The following is a 24,715-nucleotide window of genomic DNA, read 5'->3' on the forward strand; positions in this document are numbered from 1 at the left end:
GTTTCATAAATCACGAGTAGCTGTTCTCTCTCTTGCAATTATGAATTTTCTTTAGAGGAAATTATAGCCATTTGCGGTTGTAACTTTCCTCGCATACACCTTGCATATATTTTATTCCGCCTTAATGCTTCATAAAGAAAAAACCTTACAAAAGCCTCCCCGCGCAAAACGTAATGAAAAAAAAAAAAAAAGAAAAAAAAGAAAAAAAAAAGGAAGCCCGCGACCTCGTCATAATATAGTCCTTGCGCACTTAGTCGGGGAAAATGAGAGTGCAATTTATGATGCTATATCTAGTGAAATTGCATTTTTATATCAACTTTTACGTCCCGGAAAGGTTTATTTTTTCAATAGTTGGCGCTTGGTCGCGTAATTCCGAAAAGTTAAACGTGACGGCTAATTAATACATATAAAAATATAGAGGAACGCAAAAAGTTTTATATTAAAAAACACAGTGTACAAAAATTGACATATAATAATTTGACGTCGTGAAGAGAGAGCTTTCTTTTATGAGGAAGGGTTGAACGGAAGAAGAAAAGAGAGAGAGAGAGGAAGAGAAAGAGAAGAAGAGAAAGTTGCAGTTTCAGCTGACGTTTCGATTTGAAACATAGAGACGCTATTGGACACGACACTCACAATCGTCTTAAAGCTGTCACTCTGAAAAAGCGCGATCTCTTTAAAGATTGCGAGCACGGTTCGGAAAATTTCGCCAGTGGCCGGTGGCTTAAGCTCTCTCTCGACGTTATACATCTACGACCCTCTCTTTCTCTCTCTCTCTCTCTCTGTTCTCATCCTTTTTTCTCCGGTATCTGGCTGCCTCTCTCGCTCTCTCTCTGTCTCTGTTTCTCTCTCTCCCACTCGCGAGCTCGAGGTACGCTCGCTCATTCAAGCTCGTCCCGTCGACTCGACAACGATTCAGTCGCGGTCGACCCGCCACGCTGCGAGCTTTGTTCGGGTATACGCGTGTGCTTCAAACTGCCTCTTTTCTTCGTTCGTTCCTGCTTTTCCTTCCCCCTCACACTTTCCAACTCCCGCTCTTGTTTAACTATCTCCCTCTCTCTCCATCACGCACCATTACCCTCCCACTCCTTCTTTTTAGTATCTCGTTTCTTTTCCCTTTTCTTCCAATGTCATCTCACACTTACCGTTTGGACTGTATCCATTCTTTAAGATAAGACAGTTTGACAAGGGAGCAATCGAAATTTCTTGTTCGAGAAGAAAGCAAACTTGTGCGAGTCAAAGTTTGTTTTGCATTTTTCTTCGCAGGAAAGAAAGTAAGAAAAAAAAAAAAAATAAACTCGTGAAAAGAAAAGGGCAGGAAAAACGAGAGGAAAAAGAAAGAGAGGGAGAGAAGGCAGAAAGGAGGGAGAGAGGAACGAATGTTTCCGCGCGCTCGCGAAATCGACTTTGGGAGTCGAAGCTTCGGGTTCGGAGCTTGCGCCGGCTTGTGCCGGGCAACGCAGCGGATCTTTCCAATTTCTCACGTCGCCGCTCGTGATGAATCCCAACGGGTCCAGGCGTTTACGCGCGGACAAACGTGCGAGGTGAACGAAATCGCGGCACAAATGTGTACCCATGTGGGATCCGGGATCGTTGCTATAAAAAAAGGAAGAAGAACGTTAGGAAGTTAGAATGCGCGATTGGCGACCGCTGCTTCGTTTGCCTCGGATGTGGACACGAGTGCTTTCGATCACATCAATTTCCATTTGCCTGATCAAAGACGACTAAAGACGGAATCATCGGATTCGAGTGATCCTCCAGGGATTATCCAGGGACACTTGAAGCAATGCGAGAATCGACAGCGTTCTCGAAAATCGAAGTATCCGGGGATGTTGTGTTCGAGGGTTGCGAGATCCAGGACTGGACCATTACTCGTTTTCACATGAGTGAAAAAGTGTACGGTATTGATATGCGATTCGGTGAGCGACGTGTCGCGATAACACCGTGATTCAGTGATAACGTTTACGGTACACGTGCGCGAGTGACGAGAAATACGAGTGCAAGCTTTGAGAGCGTGATGGCTCTTCGCACTTGACAGCAGCAATCGTGCTGGAAATTGCGAGGGACTATAGCGATACAAAGGATCGCGTGTGGAGAACCGAGCTACGTGTGAGTTTTCCTATGCGATATTATGTGTGACTACGTTGTCTTGCATTGAAAAACAAAAACAAGGATTCAAAAAGGATAAATAATATTTAATAATTGAAAATAAACAAGGTTCTATATAAATTTATTGTCACACAGCGGAGCTTAAATATATATGTCGCGTACATTTTAATAATTTTAATCCGAAATTAAACACTGTGCAAGAAATAAAATCAATAGGGAATTTTGTTATTAATTAATGGAATTGCAAAATTTACATTATTATTATTAATATATTAATTTTAAGTACATTTTAATTAATTTGAAGTCGAAGCTGCGGGAATGTTTAATTTCAATATATTTGAAGTGTTTAAACGAAATGTGATATTACATCAATTTTAAAATATCATTGACGGAAAACTTTGTGAAAATTGTTGATTCGAAGTGACGAAACTTCGTGTACGCAAATATGTGCAATTATCGATCATAGATTTACTTTAAAGATATATAAGTGAGGCTCGTATCGCAAAATATTAGCAGATTTTCACGATGTACATCTGCACGTTAGTTCCATGTCGTGTCGACAAACTGATTTTGTTTACTAGCTTAGCGAGGTCGCATACGCGAAGCGAGAAAATTATATTTAGCAAATGAGATCCTATCGTGTCGCACGGTATTGCTTTGCGTGACAAGAGAAATAAGTATTTGCGGCTATTTGGGGTTCGAATTGCGCCTGCGCCACATTTCGTTTGCGGCTTTCGATGCGGTACCGTCGAACGTGTACTACGCGATTTTGGTAGCCATTTAAAAAATCGTTCAAGACGATTGCATTCGTACGTTTTTATTGAAATGAACACAAACCGCGGAATTTATACAATAACAAACTAGAATGATAATGAAAAATCAGAAGCACGATTTTCTTATTGCTACATATATTTTTGTTGTGCGTGCAAAAGTTCTCTCACGATCAAACGATCTGTCAAATTGTAAATTCTATTACGACGTTCTCACGCTAAAAGGTGTCTGTCCAATTGTAATTCTATTTACTCTTTTGTCGATACGCTTGATGTAGTCGTATTTTGCGTAGCTTTATTTTCACAGCATTTTGTCATACGAATATGCATCAAGTATGTTTACTAGTGCAATTTCAAAACAGCAAACACCTGTCGCGAATCAATTACAACAACGATGTACGTTCGGTCGTGTTTGTGTTTGTGTTTCTGAGAAGCTTTCAGAACTAATAATAATTTACGCATTATGTTCAGATAATAATATTATTATTAATAAATGTGACTAACAAATTAGCTTGTATATTGGAAACTTGCTAATAATTTGTGACTAAGAAGTTACATAAGACAATGTATACGTTATATATTGTATTAAAAAAAAAAATCGTATGCTACAAATTTATATAATACTTAATATGTTGCCAAACAAATAACGTACTTACGTAAAATTGATACAAAAGTAACAATTATAAAAAAGAAATAATAAAACGTGGTTTTTTTTACCACAATAAATAACTAATAATTATATACCGCAAGTTTCGAAGTTTCAATCATTATCGCAAAATAATTGTGCCAGTCATAAAGTGATAGATAACGTAGAATCGTGACGGTGCAAAGCGATTTCCAATAAATTACGTACTCGTCAACGCGCAGTTAATTAATTAACGCAAATTTTAAAGAAGAAACATGGTCGCGCAACTGTTCCAATTAATTTAAGATAATCGAACAGCCGTAAATGTTGTAAATAATTGAAAAAGATCCTTTTTCTAACGCAGTCTAATTAATTATAGTTTCCGAACTTGTGAGAATCGAGAAACTGGCGCGATCATTCACAATTGCTTCAATAATTAACATTTGCTGCAATTTTCTAGGAGAAAAAAATTGTGATAAAAAGCAAAGGAGTGTTACTTGAGAATATACTTTACATAATTATTCACGCAAACTTATTCAGCTTATCATCTGAATAAGTTTGTAAGTTTGAATAAAAAAAACTTAATTACTCGAGTCAAACTTCTGCTGTTAACACACACAACAAATATACTCGGCCTAATTTATTTAATGTCCGTTCTATTGCTGGAATATATAGATCATTGGAGATCCAAAACTATCTACAAAAAAGCAATACTGAGAAAAGACAATAAATTTGACGACTAAGAAACTCATTAATATCACAATAGAAAAAGTTAGGACTCTTTAACAAAGAGAACTTTTCTCTGAGATAAATTTTTTCTCAAGAAAAAGAACAAACATATTGGAAAAGTTTCAATCGCTTCAATATATATATATAATAAAATGATTATTTCTTTTTAAATTGTAATTTAATTGATTGCACACAGCCGAGAGACATGTGACCAATTAATATCTCAGCGTCAAGGCTTTTGTTTTTGCATGAATTTAATACGAGGGCGGTTTATAAATACACACACGTTCGTACACACAGCCTTCGATGTTTGGAAACTCAAACCTTGTCCCGTAAATATATATCGAAATAACTTTTGCCTCTCGAAAGTAGTTGACGGAAGCTTAACAAAATTAAGTCCTTGAATTCTCTTGTCAAGATTTGCTCGCGATAAAATTCGGGATTCCACATTATTTACACTTATCACGTGCGAATATCGCGCGCGTTTAATAATTCAAGAACCAATTAATATCTATATTATCTAAATTATCTATCTATATATATTGATGTCACTAGTCCGCACGTGGCAGATAAATCAGTTCGCAGATAAATACCAATGTAAATATTACGCGTGACAAAGCTTAAAATAACAATAATGTAATGACGACACATCTCTCGCGCTTCTTCGCCTTGATTCTGGTGCATCTTGCCAAAACAAAATCCCAGCTGCATCACTATCAATATACACCGCATACAAATGTAATTCTCATTCTCACGCTGAAAATGCTTTTTTACGCAGGTTTTCTATTTTAGTCGCAATTTTTTTCAACAAATATTTTCACCAAAACTGTTTTTCTTTTTTTAAATCGTACGCAATTGCAAAGTTTCCTAATGTAATTTAACAAATCTCGCAATATTTATTTAGGGAACCTTAAAAATTTCCATCAAATTTTCCATTACTGCAATTGCCGCAAAGTAAAGACTAATTAAAAAAAAAGGTTAATATCTGTTTGTGATAACTCGTATATACATGTACAAAACTTTGTATGTGTTCTCTCTCTCTCTCTCTCTCTCTCTCTCTCTCTCTCTCTCTTTCTCTATCTCTTTCTCTCTCTCCCCCTCCCTTCTCTCTCTACTATCCATGTCGGAACTTACGGGGAATGTAATTACCGACGAGTGTAAGGGGGTACAAAGCAGCATGATATTGCGTTTGAGTGGAATGCTTTAGTGGAAAGCACGACCATTAGAAAGTCATGTATGTATAGTATATATATGCAGCGAAACACACATTCAATTTAACCTCTTATTGGTTAGCGCACTTAATCAATTTGCAATATTACGATATATTCGATTTACTATTCAATAATACGTGAGAAGAGAGTTGCTATTAACTATATAAAAATATCATATATACATTCGTGTTATGCCGAGTATTTATCTATGTTATGCAGAATTCAATAATTTTGCGTGTGTCTGTGTGTGTAACATATTCTCATATATATGTATATATATTTTTTGTAATATATACAAGTATGATATACAACAATAACAAACGTATCATTGCGACTATCGCTATCGAGTACTTAATAAAGCATTAATTTGATTAGTTATTATGCGTATTGCAATAATTGAACCATGTTTATTGACGTAAACAATGATCATCAGAGTTTACATATATTCGAACAAATAATTTAATAATTTTCAACTACATGGCGAGAGAGTTCATGTATCATATTTTAAACGCAATAACTGTTGTTGATCTTTTGAGATCTTTCTGATAAATATATTTGTATTTCAGCAATTTTATCGAATCAGGATTTCTCTTTTCAAATCCGTTTAGAGATGTATTTAAAAACGAAAGACGACCTAATGGTTATCGAAGATTTTTTGTTGTGTTTCGCAACGATGAATTTAAAGAGAAAAAAATAACATAAAAAAAAAAAATAAATAATAACTTCGATATTTTGCGTCTATTTTCTTCTACGTGTAACAATATAAAAAAAGCAGCAGTGCTTTCGATACATTGCGACTATCTCTCGATTTTTATGGATTAACATGTATATGTGTGCTTTTACGTAGATATAAATGCAAAACCACGTTGCATTAGTTCTAAATAAAAAATATAAAAGTATTAACTGCTTTTGTTCTTTTTACGTACCTACATTTCTCTCTCGTATCTACTATTTTTCTCGCTTTATTTTTCACGCTCAATTAATATCATATTTAATGTCAAACTTTTAATTTTTAATTAGCGGGAACTCTCGTGCGCGCTTCACGCAAGTTACGTCAATACTAACATTTAATAAAAAAACTTTGAACAAATTATTTGTCAGTGGTGTAGATATAAATCTGATCTATACTATATTATTGTAACAAAGAGGTGCAACAATATATAAATTTATATATATTCTAAGCCGAAATGACTTAAATTATCTCTCTCATTTTTGCTGGCACGAGGGGGGGGTCGATAGACTCTACGCGATGAACTTTATCGACACTGCGCCAGGCGATAACAAAGAGCAGCAATCCATTGTTTATGAAATCTCTGCGGTAAAAATCGTTCGTTATTGGTTTTCTGCTCGGCGAGGTGTGATTGTGTATTTCTATCGTTACGTCACGACTCACTAGTTCAATCGAAAAAAAAGCTCTTATCTTCTTTTTGTAGTGTCTCAGATACATCGTTGCGCCGTCAGAAATCGATATATATTGCAAAAGAATCATCCATTATTCGAATTATTTTAATAATAGAGAACAACATAAAAAAAAAAAAAAAAGAAGAAAAGAGTCTTCTCAGAAAAGACCAAACAAATCGTGCGACTGTTTTTGTCAACAATTTTGCATTTAAATTCGCATTTATGTGTGATTTTAATACCGGTGTGTTTCGTGAGTATGAAATTTCAGTTCACTTTATCGGAGTTACGATACTGCAGCCTGATACTGGAGGTACTCGTTTAACATAGATGCCTCTTTATTATAAGCGCTGGGTTTACTGATCAGTGGACACAGAGGAAATACGGGTAAAGGGGGTATTAGTGGAGGAAGTGTATAGGAAGAATATGATAGGTCAGCAAAATATTTTGTTTTTACACACACAAAACATTGCAAAACACATCGTGCAAACAAAATATCAAATTTTGGATTTCAGAAAAATCATAATCATGCGTAAAACACACAGAAATTATAATCGGCGTTGCAATAATATTTTCAAAAAACATCAAGAGGAAGCATAGCGCATCTTTGCTATTGCATATGTGTCAAGAGACACGTGCGTACTTACATAGGAGTTATATACATATACATACACGTTATATTTCTGTATGGTGTACATATATATGTATAATCGCGCGAAAGCCATTGCTCTTCGAGAAATACCTGCGAGTCAGTCGTTGTGTCGTACGTTACATACGGTTTTTTTTTTCTTTTCATCTCTATCCCGCATCTCTGCCCTTCTTCCATCTCTCGCGAGGATACCGCGCAGCTGGAAAATTTATTCGTGCATCGGCTCCAGTTCCATTCCCCCTTTCATCGGTTCGCGCTCTCCTCCTCGTCGTCGCTGATTTCCCGCGTCAGACTCTCAAGGAAAAAATGGCCCTCTTGTGGCTCGTCACTTTCTACGACATGAAATTCAATTTCATCAGATTCTATGAGACTTCTGATGGCGTTATTACGGTCGTCTTCGTGTGCTGCAGATCAGACCGGGGGATTACGAACAGGAATGTGCCTTTTGGCAAAAGGATCCTCGAATAATACGACGCGACGGCGGATTATTGTCTCGCGACTTTTGCAATGCTTTCTCTCTCTCTCTCTCTCTCTCTCTCTTTCTTTCTTTCTCTTTTTCTCTCTCTCTTTTGGCTGAAACTAAAAGCGACTACATAGGTATATATACGTGATTTGCTCTACTGTGTGTGTGTGTGTGTGTGTGTGTGTTATATTTAACAGATAAAATTATATAATTTCCAACAAATTACACATCTCAAAAGCAAGATAACAATACAATAATACAAGAAAAATATTTAATGTATAAAATTTTAAAATTGGAGAAGCTGAAAGAATTGTGTTGGGGCAGACAGGTATCAAATACTGTTTAATTATACATTTTCTGAGAGATAACGAGATCTCTGTGTTGGACAGCTTGAAAAATTACTCTTTTAATGTTTTATTTGATCATAAAATGAAGAATCATCCGACATTTTCTATCGTTATTCGCTTAATACGCAAATTCCTAAAATGAGGTAGTTTAAAAAAATAGTACTGTACTTATTTTGAAAAGATTACATAATGTTTATTAATGGAGCACTTTCTTTCTCTCTCTCTCTCTCTTTCTCTCATGCAGTTTATGTTAACGGTTCGTTACAACTATTCTTCTGGAATTCCCGCAATGATAATTATGAAAATGTTCAGAAAAGTATGTCGCTATTCGCATCGCACTGCAATTTACATTGTTCACATAGTCTTTTTTTTACACAAAAAAGTTTTGGCAAATACATTACATTATATGCGTCTATATCGCTCACAGATTACATTTATTATACATCCGTATTACATTCGTGGAAAATAAATTTTTTTTTTTATTTTATTTTAATTTCAATGTGTAGCTTGTATACATGTTTGTAGCGGGCGATTTTATTTGTTGCTCGTAGTTTTGGCGAATATGTCGGGAGCTTTTTCTCTTTGAAAATAGAGAAAAAAGAAATATTGTAACGTAATTACTCAGCACGGGATGTCTAACAAACTTTGCATCGTATACGATCGCAATTTTTTTTTTTACGTGTGACTGTATATTTCGTACGTATAACATGTCTCATCTGTCTACCTTCTTGTTTTTTATCAAAAATATACGCCACCAGGAAACATGATCATTATAAGTGTTTTTTTTCTCTCAATTTAAGACTTTTTTTTTTAGATGTTTTGAATGATTGAGAAAGTTTTGTAAACTTTCTTCTACAACGCGATAAATTTAAAGCTCCGCGAATTTAAAATATCGCGTGAACAATTGGCCGATCCCGCGTTGAACATTCCCACAGAAATGCTCATCGGATACGATGACAGTTTAAAAAACAAATTTGTAACGACTGCCGGTGAATTATGCAGCGATAACAAGCGACAGCAAAACACGATTATTTTAGCATAGCGAGGCGAGATATGGTAATTCGTTACTTGTGTGTCTACGAGCGATCGCATAAGTCGGCTTCTAACACGACTTTGCGTTTTGCATTTCATATGCGCGTTGTCGGCCCAACCGGCAGAATTATCCGCCGCGAAGCGTAACCTGCACTTAAGTATGCCGCACAATGTCGCGGGAAATAATGTGCTTAACCTTGCCTTGACAACGCTAATAAACAGTCGCATGTCTTGCAAATCAGGACCCGTTCTATTCGAAATTTCTTATCGATGCATGTAGCTACAAATTGCGATATTCTTATTGGACGTACGCACGCGGGTTTTGCTTGATTGGCGCTTGTGTGAGATCTGCCGCGCGGATAAATGACTTTTTAATGAAACGTTACGACGTCTGTCATTACGTTAAAAGTTTTTTTTGTTGCACGATTTACGTCCGAAGACTAATGATACAACAAGAAGCGCAACACCTTTGATGAACTTTGGTAAGAGAAACGAAGCGCGCGCGTGTATAAACGAGCGAAAACAAGGAGTGACTATAATAATTTATTAGCCGCCAATACGTTATAAAGAGTATGGAAGATTTTCCACGTCTATTTTAAAATGTGACAATTTTCTGCGCGCAACCGCTGCCAAAATCGTATTAAAGTTCGGTCACAACGTTTACGGACACACGCGGACATTATAATGATGCGTGGCCTACGTCCAAATGACGAAATTTCATCGAGAGCTGAAAATATTGTACGAGAGAGCGTGCGAATATCTCGTTTCGATGATAATTTACGCTTCAAAGGCACATAAATTTAGATATAATAAATTAATAGCCAAGATATATATACATATATATCTATATACATATATATCTTGGCTATTAATTTATTATGTATATATATACACACACACACACACAAAGAGCGGATATACGAATTTCTATGTGTGTGGATTTCCCGCGCGAGATGGATTTTCCACGCATTTAAGGAGGAAAGATGATCTATAGGGGAACGTTGAATTTTATTTACCGGCTGCGAGATATTTGCCGTATACTGTAATGTTCGTCGTTGGCACGCAGTAATTGCGAGACGTATTTCGATTGACGAATGCATGTACACGTAACAGATTCCCTGCAATTAATCTGAGCACCGTGTGTCGAGCACCGAGAATGACGGTCGGGCAATTAACAATGGCATTGTGTTGGAGTATGCAGCGCGTTCATAATAGCGCTATACCCATTTCCACTTCCTGCACACGGTGTCGGGACGTCGTTACAAAATTGTGCCGTTCCGTGTTTATTTTTAATTTTTATTTGAGTTTAATTCGCGAACGACTGATATTTTTTTTTCGCAAAGTGTAAAATGGTCGTTATTTCTCTATTACCAGATGCAATATCTATCAATTTTAGTCATTAATTTTAGAAAATAGCATACACAAAAAAAAAAATTATTTATTTGTTCTTTTTTGTATTGCTATTAAAAAATTTTAGGAAATAGTCAATATCAATTTTATTACAACAATATTGTGTGACGATTGAGTTTTAATTTGATCACTGATCAATGTTTTGACATTTGGCAAAATGAATAATGCCACACGTTGCAGTATCTTTCAGTCTGCGATTTCTTCTTAGTCTCGCTTGATGCTAATATTAAAAAGTTGTGTCACTCTTGAATGCATGGTGGATTTAAATATATCGAATCTACGTCGCACGAGCAATCGGATATTACCATCCATGAATTATGCACTAACGTCCGGAACTTAAGTCGAGGAGAGATGGGAGGCACGCGAGAGAGAGAGAGAGAGAGAGAAATAGATAGAGAGAGAGCTTTACGCCGCTGCGACTGGCTCGTCTGATTATGACCTATGACTATTCGATTGGCCATTATTCACTTGAGGGGAGAATAGTCAGATCCTCCTTATATACATACATAGAACTTCAAATCAAATTGTTTGAGACGAGAGACGCTCGTCTTCTCGCGTCAAGAAAGCGTATAAATCTTCGTGTAACTGTGACTGTTATTTCTCTCGAACTCGGTGAATCGGAGTCGGAGATCAAGCGGTTTAATCTCTTCAAGTTTCCGCCTCATTGAGGTCAAGGAATATCACGTCGATAGTTCCATTGTGAAGGTACGAACCTTTCCGTCCTCCAAATTAATTGATGCCTCAAGTATGACCGGCTGTCAAAAGAGGGAAGGAACAGAAACGCAATTTGCGGTCTTGGTTAAAGTCTTCCTTTATCGAGGTAAGACTCGGTTATAATGAATCGTTCCGCTCGATTAACCGAAGTCGAAGCAAAATGTTTTATTCTCTCAGATGTAAGAAAACTTGATTCCTGAGTGCTTTGGCTCTTTCGCGCGATTCCGCGAAAGAGCCGGAGGAAAGAAAAATTTGCACACGTTTAAAACAATCGTGTTTCTTAAATAATTTTGAATATTTTTTTAAATTTTTATACGGAATATGTGATAATTTTTTATTGTTTGTGAATTTTTTTTTTTTTTTTTTTTTGAAATATTTATTAGCTTCTAAATTAAATATTAAAACGTGCCGAGCCAGACGGTTATAACTTTTACCGTCGAAGGCCGAAACGTTTGCTGAAAACGATAAGATACAGCAGCGTAACGAGAAAATTCTAATATATGCGCGATAACTCGCAGAAATAACAACATAGTTATTAAAGACTTATAAATAACCAGGAAAAAACTTGCTCTTCGATGTTTATTGTCACTGTGGCTGCGCAAAGAGATATGCGCCGGGAGAGATGGGTCGTATTATTTAACAGATTTGCACTTTACGACGGTTCAATGCAAAATGCGATAAATGCTGTTAGAGTGAGGTAATCTTACCCGGTGATATTGAGCGATAAAAGTCGAAGTAAACCCTGTATCCTCTGTTACTGTCTTTTACTTTCTCGCGCAAGAATGGAAAATAAGGTAAAATGTTTAACTTCCCGGATCAAAGCTTGGTTTTTGCTTTCGCATATACGATTACATTCCATACATTATGCATTGGGACTACATCTTGTGAATGCATTTGCAATGTTAGTATTTAACCTTTGCCGAGAAGCGCGCGCACTCTTTCGCAGGAGCTCTTTCAGATAGGAGAGAAACACAAATCACAGTTTTGTGTTATTCCTCTGTCGTGTGTGTTCGATGTGGAATTTGACGGGCTAAATACAGTTTCATTTCAAAGATCAAAGTTACTGTGAGAAAATCGAAGGTTCCAATAGTAAGTAATTTAATCTTCGAGCTAATCCGTTTGCGATCCGTTTGTTCAACTCAACATTTAATTTAATCAATTTGTCTACTTTGTCTATCAATTATCTTCTTGTTTACAATGTGTAGCAATTCAGAAACAAGAATTAATTTGCTCTATACTGTTATTATATATTCATGTTACCTTACAAAGTGACGGTTTTTGCGCGGTCTTTGCTTTCTCTCTCTCTCTCTCTCTCTCTCTCTCACTGAAAATTTGCAACCAATTTCTCTCAGAGCATTTGCTAGATTTCAGTCAAACTTGTGCTTCACTTCGGTACTGCCAAGTTTAACGTCAGATTGAACAGATAAAGGAGGAAGGATCTCTAACCGCGCGAGTTGATTGCTCAATTAAAACAGATTTGCGTGTTCTGATCGAATGGTAAATTTCATAGGTTCGCTTATAGTCAGGATTTCGCTGAGACTATTTTACGTCGACCGCACGACCCACAAATAAATGTTGGTGATACACTCGCGCGAGAGAGAATCGACGTATGTCGAAGCCTCGAAAATCTAACGAGATTCCCTCAAAGTTGTTCGAAAGCGCGAATAAAAACTGCGACGCTACGAGTTTTGTTTTTTTTTTTTTTTTTTGGTTGTTGATTTACGTAATTTTCACCTTGAAACACAAAAATCTACAAAATGAAGATATATGATACACATTTGAATGTATTCTCGAGAGAAAAAACTCTCATATATTTCGAGTTTACAACGAGCTCTTCAATTATTATGGCACTCAGCGCCACTAGAAAACTAGCCGAGAATTTATATTGCTTTGCCAGCTTCGGATTTATCGCGAGCAAGCTTCGCGCGCCAACTGATATTACGCTCCACTTCCTTAACTGAATCAAACATTGTCATTCCAGCTATTGTTGTTGCTCATATTACGAAAATTGTTATCAATGTAATAACAGTCTCCTATTGCAATATTGCGATTATCACATTAACAATTGTATTAAGTTTATGTTAAATGTATTCCACTGGTACACACTAATCACGCGCTCGTGATTGGTGCACCAGTACAAAATGCGCGTTGAAAATCAATATACAAGAGAAAATCACGGTGTGATAGATATAAAATTTATTTGTAATGTGTGAGACGAGCAGTCAAATATATATTTAATAGAAAACTCAGAGAAAAATATAAAAGAGAAATGTAAAAGAGAAAAAAATTCTAAAAGACCATTTTGGAAAAGACGATTGTTTGTCTGAAAAAGTTCATTGAACTCGAATCAAATAGAAGGTCACACTTGACACCAAGTCTATACCCACGCAAAGTGTTTCCCGCGAACGAACAAAATCAACGAATAAATTTTCTCCACTTTTGTTTAATTGTTTTTCTTATGTCAAAAAAGACGTCTATGTCGGATAAAATATTTTTTACACCTAATTGTACAAAAAAGTTTTATCCGATGTAATAATTCGCGACGAATGACTGATAGAATCTTTTTGCCAATTTGAGAGACTGTTCATTTATCGAGTTCTCTAAATTTGCTTTGTGAAAATTTGCGATATAAATCACAATTGCAAATAAGGTTTTGCATAAAATATATCCGGACATTTCCAGGATATGAGATTCTCGCGCAAGCAAGCAGGCGCATTTAGCTCTTCCGTATTTCATTCTCTCTCCTCTCTCTCTCTCTCTCTTCTCTCTCTCTCTCTCTCTCTCTCTCTCTCTCCTCTGTCTCTCTCTTTTACTCTTCGAACCTTCATTATACGGATGTCACTGACGAACATCTGGGATTTGCTCATTACAGTTAATTACCGTTTTTGCGGTCGAACAGTGAATCGTCGTGTGCGTTATTCTCGTCCCCACGTGCGATTTCACGTCCGGTCGAAAGTTTAAGTCTTTCGTTCCTCTCAAACCCTTGTCATTGCTCGCTAGAGGGTCAAATCGATATTCGACATCCGCAAAGGTCGCTTGGCTCTGTCCGTACTGCGCACCTCTGGTTAATGTTCTCGACGAGAAATTCTTTAGGATTTGCGCGCGATTTCTCGTTCGATTTCTCGTTCAATATTCTCTACTAAAGCGATCATTCTCAAATATTTTTTCACCACAACAAGATATTATTTAATCACTCGAGAAAAACAACGTAGTCGACATGTGGCTGCATACGAGCGCGCGAGAAAAGAAGTGTCGGTGAAAAATAACTATATACCCCGAAAGATTGTTTCACGCAGATGCTTATACAAATTTAATAACACGACAGAGTTATTCCGTTGAGATATATAATTCGATATATACACATAGATCTGTCAAAAGCACATAGTCACAGAAATAAATTTCGATAAATGATTCGTGGGGGAAAAGCGAAATATAGATTGGCGTAAACGAAAAGCGGTTAGAGGATTACGATTTTCCACACGTCGACCCTTCTCATATTCGATACCTTCTACGTCTAAACAATGTTCGCATACAGATTATTTCGGCATTACGGATGCCCGTGTGCGCTTGTTGTGTGCGATTTGATGTGAATTTCGAAATTCCTTGTAAGCAATAGCGGACTACGCTGTGTCGCATTTGTGCCGTTTATTTCCCCCCCGTTAATATCGTATACGTACGTGGCGAGAGAGTATGCCATTATCCGGCATGTCGAGGAATAATGCTCCGCCGCTTGCAAGTTTAATCAAATGAGCTCAGATATACGAACAGCGTGCGGAATGCATTATCACGTGTGCGTTATCATTCGCGAATATATATAATACAACGTGTCAACGCGTATTGTAAGCGTGTATCCATTCGGGATACCGTATTAAGTTTCTTAAAATGTATCTTGAAGGTTGATGAAAGATGATTAAAGTTGCAGCGCGAGGTTTGAGGGACGTTTATTCTCATTACATTGATTGCTCTAAAGTCACCTTGCGAGCAGTAAGGTCACTAAGTTTGCACGCGAATCTTGATGTGGAGTACAATTACTCAAGCGAGAATGTTAAAAGAGAGAGAGAGAGGGAGCTTTTTCACCTTGAAAATTTCAAGGATTATCTCGATCGCGCAAGTAGAATATACAGAACAATATATATTGATAAATATCAAAATTGTTAGTAGAATTGTTTTTGTTACTCTTTTTATTTATTAAAGCGCAGCAGTTCAATAATAATATTTACTATTGAAGTTCTATCATTATTTGCATGTTCTGCAACTTTACAAAAAAAAATACATATAAATAAATATAACGCAATTTTGTAAAGAATATTGTAACACAAAATATTTTGTCGCAAATTTTCAAATAAAAAAAGAAATAATGAAAAATAAAGCAAATGAAAAATAATAGTTTAATAAACTTTGTTAACGTGCGTTTATATTTTTTTCAATTTGCAATAAATCATAATATAATTTGCCACAATTATATTTTATTACCGCGTCAATTTTTACGCATGCAAACGTGTTTTATTTTATTCGCGTATTATTATTTATCCTCTTTTTCGCAAACATTTGTGATATCGTATAAAATGGAAAAGGTTAAAGTGAGGCGGATGTAGTCCATCGATATATGGAATGAATAAAAAAAAAAGCATAACTTACATTTCTGTTTACTTGAAACTCGGTGGAATGATTGTGCTCGTTTCATTCGAAGTGGCTATGTTTTTCTAGAGAGTATTTGGAACTGGAACCTGTGATATTTTAGTAAAGTGTATAAATGTCACGATAGAAAATCTGATCCACGCACATATACATTACACCCACACACACACAGAGAGACACACAGACTTACGCACTTGTACATCAAATACGTCGTATTTTGAAACGTCCAAAGTGTAGAAAGTATGAAATATATCGTAATTAACGTCAAACGCAAATACAACATCAGTGTGTTATTATAATCACGGTCACTCACACTGTTGTTGGACATTAAATTAACGGCTTAAAAAAATTGTTTTAATTCAAAAATGCGAATTTTTGAACTGAAAAAACAAAATTCTCGCAAAATTATGCAGAATGATGCATTAATGTCGTGTTCGCGCGTACATATTATGCATCGTTAACTAGTGCGGCATCACGGTGGCAGGTAATACAATTGTAAAATTAATTGGGCTTTGTAATTTGCAACAGTGGCGGAATGTGTAATCGCATCACGGCGAATCACGCTCGAATATGTTTCGAGAATCCGTTGTGCAATTTTCATTATCCGTTTTCATTTACTTAATCAGTAGAAAGTCGATCAGTTCCTATAAATTGCCAATTAATGACCATTTGTTCTTCTCTTTCTTTTTCATTAAAAAAAAAAAAAAACAATACGGAGAATTTAGAAAAATATAAAATTTTTACTCTTCCATCGTGGATATGGATTTTACGCGAGTAAGCTGAAAGGTTTCAACTTACGTCGAAGATTGCTTTAACAAAAGTAAAAACAAAAACATTGATGCGTCCTGCGAAAGTTTAATGAGGCTTAAAGATCATCTTCTTAATGGCCGATGTGCACGTTGGGATATTGCGGTGCGTCGTGTAAGACGACATGATGCGCTCGAGCGCTTCAACGAAGAACGCGGCGCATATAGGCGGCGATCTCTCGAGATGGCCATTGCTCCGCTACAAGTGGAAACACGAACGAAGAATATACGGCACCGGACTTCGGTGCAATCTTGTCGATGCGACCGTCTCTCTTCGCTTGCGTAACCGACGCGGCGTTATTCAATTGCAGAGACTCTCTCAAGGTTCTCTTGCCTCGATGTTCACGCAAGCGTTTGAAAATATTGCACGCGTTCATTATCTTGACGTCTCGTGGGGAGAGAACGTCGTTCTTCTGCGTCTTCTTTCGATCATCATCGTCTTTCGCGACCGCACACGTTCATTAACAATCTTTCGTGTGCGATCGTCGCGCAAGCCGAATATCAAATTTGTGCGATCGTTTATTCGAGACACGTTTGTTCTCTACCCGTGACATGAAGAAAAATTATTTCCCGGGGATGAACGAGCGTGTACGTGCTGAAAGAAATCTCCGTGAACACACACATCGGCGGATCTTGTCGGCGGCGATGCATCGCGATGCGTTATTCCGCGATACGTTTCCTCCACTCGCTCGTGTCGCTTCCCTTGGATCGAGTAATGACATTCTATTTATATGAAGAAGAACGGCCAAAAATAAACAGGCGTATTCGATTATCTATTTCGAGATCTCGCATCGCTCTCTCACGAAGGTCGCATCTCACGAATTTTGTATTCAAGGGTATTAAGCGCCGCGTGCCTCCGTTACCGGCGCTCGTTAAATCGATCGCTGCCCTACGAACACGACCTGCATTGCAGCTACTTGAATAGGGACGCCGCGCGCGTATCCAGATTTTCCAATTTCAACGCGTTTGAATTATACAAATTTGCGAAATGTTCGTCGCACGATGAAGCCATTTCGTCTGATGAAACGCTTTTCACATTGTAAATATAAGGTATATATATATATTATATATATAATATATATATATATATATATATATATATATATGTATTTTTACACGACGCAAAAACGCGCGCTCTGCGGCGACCATTAGTTGACGGATTATTATTACGCTACTTTGCACACGCACGGAAATTTATTTAATTACTGTTTTATTTCTAAATTCGACTAAATTTACTCGGATTTTATTTAATTCATGAGAAGAATAACGACGCAAGAATTGTAAATCGATATCCGCTAATTGAATATATACCTTTACAGTCGAGCGGTCATTCGTTCGCGAACTTATTATTGCGAATATTTGTTTTTTTTTTGTTTTTTTTTTTTTTTTTTTTTTTTTTTTTTTTTTTTTTTTTAATTTTATTTTTAAAGTGCGTTTATTTGTGTTTGATATTTTTCTGTTCTGGAAAACATTAATGTAACAACAAACGAAACTTAAAAATAAACATACAAATATTGCTTCTTCTGTATTTATTTGAATGTAAAATTTGTAATTACGCGCGTGTGTGTTTAAGAAAATATAGTTTGGGAAACGGTGTTAATTACATAAATTATGAGTTATTAGTGAGATGTGTAAAATATGTACCAGAGCACGCGAGAGATCGCGAGTAGTTTTTCGGATATAGCCACGAGGGAAATCACTAAATTATCGAAAACTCTCCGAGTGCAATCGTTGAAGCTTATGTCTGTCTGTTAATATTTCTGTCGGTGCAATATAACATCGTGTGTGACGGCCATCTATTTTCAAACGCTCGAAGTTCCGCGAAGTGAATTGTCTTCCGCAATAAATAAGCGTGTCTTGTCGCGCAAGCACCCGATAAATTTGTCCGATAAAAAAAAAAAAAAAAAATAAGCACAAAAGCACAAACAACAAATGTGTCTTGCGTAACGCAATCAAGTTTATTAATCCTACGGTCGCGAAGAAGTGACGATTTCCTCTTCTCGGCGAAGATAAAGAACGGAGATTAAAACCGTTTGTGCTGCGCAATGTCGCGCGACGGCGGATCTGCTGACGTTCTTGCATAAAATGAGTTCAACCGGATGATTATCCTTGAACCGTCAAATGCCATGAAATTTAATCGCGCAAGTTGCGACTTAATCGCGCGAAGAGGCGACAGCGCAGCAGCAGCAGCAGCAGCAGCAGCAGCAGCAGCAACTCTCTCGTCGCGATCGGCAACTTCGGAGCAAAGACTCGGAAGAAATTCTGCTGAACGCCCTATTAAGTCGTTTCTCCAATAACTCTCTTCATCGACGACGAGGATCGACATTGTCGCCGTGACTGCGAATGCAATCTATCGTTAAGCAATCCTGCGAACTTAGTAACTGCGAAACTTCAGGATTTAGAAGTTTTCCAATAAGAGCAGCTTTCATACGGACTGAGCGTGTCGTCATTGCGCGTCTCATGTTTTCACGCGACATCTCGCAACTCTCTTCTCGTAACAATTTCACGGATGACAGTTGCTGAAAAAAAAAAAAACTTACGTTTTCACCAAACGCACGTCTCCTCGTAGCTGTAAACATCATACAGGACGTTCGTGTATAGTCGACTTTGATCTTAATCTTTTTATATATATATACATATATATATATATATATATATATATATATATTTATTTATATGATTGATAGGTTTACTAATGATTATCTTTTGTATGCTGAAGAAATTTCTTAAGGTCCTATTATGTACGTATTTGGGTCCTCTTTGTTGAACGAGGTCCTGAATAAACTCCTCGCTTACCGCGGGAGTCATTGTTTAATGATAGGTTCTCGAGCACGAAATGGACTCGCACAATAACATGTCCAATGGCCATTGTTATATTGTGCAACATAAAGTGGAACAAAGAAGATAACTGCGTAACGGACAATGAAGCGCGAACTTTTGGCACGCCTCGGAGTTTCGCGTCGTGTTGGGCGAGAGCAATCGATTTGTCGCGGTCGCCGTTTCGCGCTTTATCGACGAACTCTGGCGATTTCACGAGATGTGTGTCGCGCGGAAAATTTTCGCCGAGCGTACCGGCGCAGAAGAAAACGCACGTTCAGAAGCGAATTTTACATCCAGTACGTACGCGCGACACGCACGAATGTCTCGTATATCTGCGAGCCATCAGACACGCGACAGCCGCGGAAGCTGTGACTAAAAGTGATTTTAGCATGAATTGGCAGCGTTTCTTCTCGACGTGTCTATCTCTTTTCGCAGACTGTGTCGCATAATTCTGACCGCTTGATCGAAGGTCAATGTCGCGACGGACTTTATTATTTATAAAAAGAGTATCGGATTAGACGTTAAGTGAAAGATCTCTTCTGAAGATTATGCATGAAATATACGGATCTCTCGAGAAAAAGTAAGAAAAAAACTTTTTTTTTTTTTTTTTCACAAAAAAGTATCTTGCTCTTTATTTTATTTTAAGTTTTATCTCCAAGTACATGAATTAATTTTCCATGCACATTCAGCTAAAAATGTTTTGAATATTTTCATCAGATTTTTAAATAAAAATCAAAAGATATGAAGCGAAAATTTCTCTCAGTATAAAATATAAGAGGATATAATTAATTTTGGGAATAAAAAGTGTAAAAAAATTTAGAGTAATGTATGAAATATAAAGTAAACGGATGTCTCTTTCCGTGTGTATGTATTTATTTTGCTTATTTTGTTATTTAAAAAAATTTCTGACACATTTTTTGATAAGCTTTATTAAGAATTTATAAATACACAGAAAGAAGTAACAATTTTTTGCGGTCATGTAATTTTCTTCTGCTTTCTAAAACCTTTCTCAATATTTACTAAATAAAAAGAAAATAATAATTTAAAATGATAAAAAATTACAAAATATACCATGAATTTTATAATAAACGTAATTATATTAAATGTAAACATTGAATAAATTAATATTAAATGTACATGTGCATGTGTGTACGTGAATTTACGGAACGCTATATATTTCGAACGAGTTTACGCGAGCACAATTGTGTCTCTCAAAGTTTTTTAATTCTCTTTTAATTCTATTTTATTTCACTGGCTGTATTTCACTGGCTGTATTTCACGCGTTAAACGAAGGATCTAGCGGATTTCTCCGAGTAAATTCCTAGGTTAATTCTTAATTGATCGAACGCTCGCAACGAATTCAGGTAGCGTCGAAGTATAAAAGGGTTTTAGAACGCTATTGTTTCTTAAGTCCTCTTTTTAAGAGCCCGAACAAAATAACTTCGGGACACGTGCTCTTCTCACGTGTTCTATCGATCGAAACGACGGTAACGCAAAGCGATGGTATCGTTGCGATTTGATCAGCGCTTTAAGTATCGATTCACTGAAAATAGTCAAGATGCTAGAAGATACCCGCGCGATCGTGTAAACACAATATATTTAATCGCGCCGACGACAGTTTTCGCATTTTGTGCAGTGATACAAATCGATCAACACATCAGCAAAAAAATCTATACCACACGTTAAAATATGCAAAATCTAAACGCAAAGTATCCGATGAAAAATTTCGAGTAACCAGATAGATATAAAAAAAATGTGGAAGATATTATAACATGCCGATCTTTGTAGACCGTAGAACCAATGTTCACATGTTCGGATTCTGCGAAAAGAAGAAGAAGAAAAAAAACACTTTCATCTTTCTATGTACTTTGTTCTCTCTTTTCCATTCAGTACAGCGCGGTTGGCTGGATCAATGTCGACGATACGGGAGTTTTGAAGAAAAAACTACCGCTGTGTCTGAAAATTACCTTACCTCTTCTTATCGGCAGCGTGCACCTTGTTTTGTTCCGCGCGGGAATCGAATATATATATATATGACGGTCACACTGTGCAAAACCGTATAATCGCCACCGCCGCTCTTATACGTGCAGAGAATGAATGTATGAATGTAGAGGCTTAACGATGCATTTACAGCTAACAAAGAACATCCTGGAAACACAGTTTAAACCGTTTAATTTAGGCGCGTTTACGTAGAGCGCGAGTACACGAGAACAATTTGCGAGTATCGCAGGAAGTAGTTAAATTTTTTTTGCCGCGAATGTTTGCACGGCACGAAAATGCAGCAGCGGCGGCGGCGGCAACGGCGACGGCAACGACTTTCGAATAAAAACATGTCGAACACGCGAACGCGGTGTTGCAGATTGTGCATCGGAACGCAAATAATTATTTACAGCCACGCTCTTGCACAAGCACTTTCATTAAATGTTAATATTCATACGCCGTACGTGGACGGCGCACGATCTTCTTGCTTCTTGTGACATAAATGTCAACTTGAATTTTTTTTTGTGCGGGGTTTTGTATTCTATTCACTCTTCGCAGAGTGTAACTTCAAAATATAGTGTCTCCGGTTTTATCTCGTTCTCAGTTCGTTAAATCTCGAAGTAATCTAGATTGTTTTTCTCGGTACCTCGTTACATTATGACGTTGACATCTTGCTCTCATGTTTTCTAAAGAGTTTAACTCAGTCTTTTCTTTAATTTTTTTTTTTATTAGTTTTTCTAGAGATATCCAAGATACTTAATAAAGCAATCTGTGAATGCTTTAATTACATATTTCAAGATCACGCACAAACACACACGCACACACATACAAAGCAAAGATATATTACATTTGCATAGAAAGCGATGATTAGATAAAGATACCAAGGAATTCATTAACATATGAGAATTTCAAGTTATTTTTTGGTTCATTTATATGTAAATAAACACTAGAACGATAACAAGGATCTGGAATTCGATCTTCAAGTTACGTCTCGTGTGTGTTGTTCTTCATTTTCTTCCTAACCGTTCAATATTTTTCATTGCGCTCTACAACATGTTCCACTCGACAAACAATAAAAAACCCAGACTTTAATTTTCCAAAACAAAAACTCTTATTTATTTAAACCGCTTGATTTTTATTTCACAGTGTGTTCGGGGGTACGATATTTCGACACGAAATCCACGCGCGTTTCGCCGTGATATTTCATTCACTTTTCTCTCACTTTTTTTCGCCACGTATTATTTAAAAGCAACGACCCGAAAATTTCTGGTCGAATCAAATTGAACTACAACCGGATGGAAAAAAAAAAAAAAAAAATAGCACAATCGACAATAAAAATTCGTATTTCGAAAATTTCTCTTCGCGGCGCGAGTGAATTTAATTTACGCTAGATCGACAGTGTGTGTTTCGATGTTTGGCGCGGTATGATCGGCCGAGATCTGGCTTTCGTGTTAGAACGACAGCCGTGGCAGATTAAAGTGCCAGTAAAAGCTGATAGAGATCGTATAAATACGGTGCGCTGCAACGATAGCTTGCAGTTGTTAGTTATTATCGCGAACTTGGAACGAATGCGCTTGAAGGTTGCTCGGAACACCACGGCATCACATTCGAGCCGTAGCGTCACTCGAGTATGAGAAAGATAATATTTTATATGTGCAAAAAAATTAATATATATATTTAGCACAACATAGTTATTATTAATTAGTTATTATTAATAATATATATTATTACATTAATATATATTTAGCACACATACAAGCATATAACTTTTTTGTTTTTACAATCAAACTGTGTGACAAGTGAATTATTTATAGAGTAATTACGTTTTTTAAAAGTATAACTTTACGATCCGCGCTTTCACAACTTCACAGAGAGGAATAGTTGACTTTTTGAATAAATTTTCTCTAATAAACGGCTGCAAAAAAAAAAAACAAAAAAAAAAAAGAAAGCTGTTCTCGCAGCTGTTAAACTTAACGGAAAAAGACACATCGGCGTGAATTACTTGAGTATAAGCTCTCCGAACTATTACAAACATTACAAACGCGCGCTCTTGCGGACTAATTAATTTTCACGAAGCGTGTTATGAGAGAATAGTGAGACAGAGTCTCAGTTTTACGTTGAACGCCTCGTTGCGCATAGAGAAGGTGAATGCACACACATACATACGAAAGCTTGCGCTTGTTATATGCAGATAGACAAGCGAGATCTCAAACGGAGCATATGTAACAGTAGCACTCTCGCTAATCCCGGAACAATTTAATGCTTTGCGTTGCTTCTTACTCGTCTTATTACCTTGTGTCGATACGTATACGTATATGTTCTCGCTGTTTCTCGTCGCGATATGAATTCTTTCATAATCACACGATCTCGCGGAAAACAAAGAGAAGGGAGAAAAGCGCGAATATAGTCGAAAGTTTAAACTCGAAAAGCGTTTTATCTCGGAAAGTGTGGCTCAAGTTTTGTAAATTACGTGATATACATTTTACAAATTCTTTACCTTTCGTCTGCAAATATTTTATATAATGCTATCATTAAAATTCCCCTCGGAAAATATTTTTCTCGCTCGAAAAATGTGACCGTTTTTTTTTTTTTTTTTTTGGCGCGCGCGAGAAGCGTTCAATAATTTTTTCATATGTGTACTGTGTAAGCGAGCTCCGTTGGGAATAGAATAGAATTTTCTCTATCGAAGGTATCCTTGTGCATACGCGCAAAGAGGAGAAGGAAAATGATCGCCGCTGGAGTGCAATCTATTGAAGGGATCCCGTCGTGTCGTCGATTTCGTCGACCCCAAACGTCGAAAATTTCTCACAGTCACTTGGGGCGGTTGCAAGTGCCACGTTGTCCTTGACGCAGAGCGATCGCGATATGTGACCTCCGCGTGAGGAAAATCGCCCTTCTCGCGAATCTGACGTTGTGAGAAACACGCCATACAGTTTTTTTTTTTTTTTTTTTTTTTTTTTTTTTTATGGGTTTTTTTTTTTTTTTCTTTCATATTCCGCTTACGATTCCAAGGCGAA

General features: G+C 36.9%; 1 protein-coding gene across 1 annotated transcript in view; it reads left to right on the forward strand.

Annotated features, from left to right (window-relative positions):
• The first annotated feature begins 1,307 nt into the window (after positions 1-1,307).
• LOC109860295 (octopamine receptor beta-2R-like) overlaps positions 1,308-24,715 on the forward strand; it is a 34,872-nt gene continuing 11,464 nt past the window's right edge. The window contains exon 1 of the mRNA XM_020439284.1: positions 1,308-2,106. The gene's annotated coding sequence lies outside the window, so the exon portion shown is untranslated. The remainder of the gene's footprint in view (positions 2,107-24,715) is intronic.

Source organism: Pseudomyrmex gracilis, unplaced genomic scaffold, assembly GCF_002006095.1.
Source record: "Pseudomyrmex gracilis isolate BER0280 unplaced genomic scaffold, ASM200609v1 scaffold_360, whole genome shotgun sequence".
NCBI classification, from domain to species: Eukaryota; Metazoa; Arthropoda; class Insecta; order Hymenoptera; family Formicidae; genus Pseudomyrmex; species Pseudomyrmex gracilis.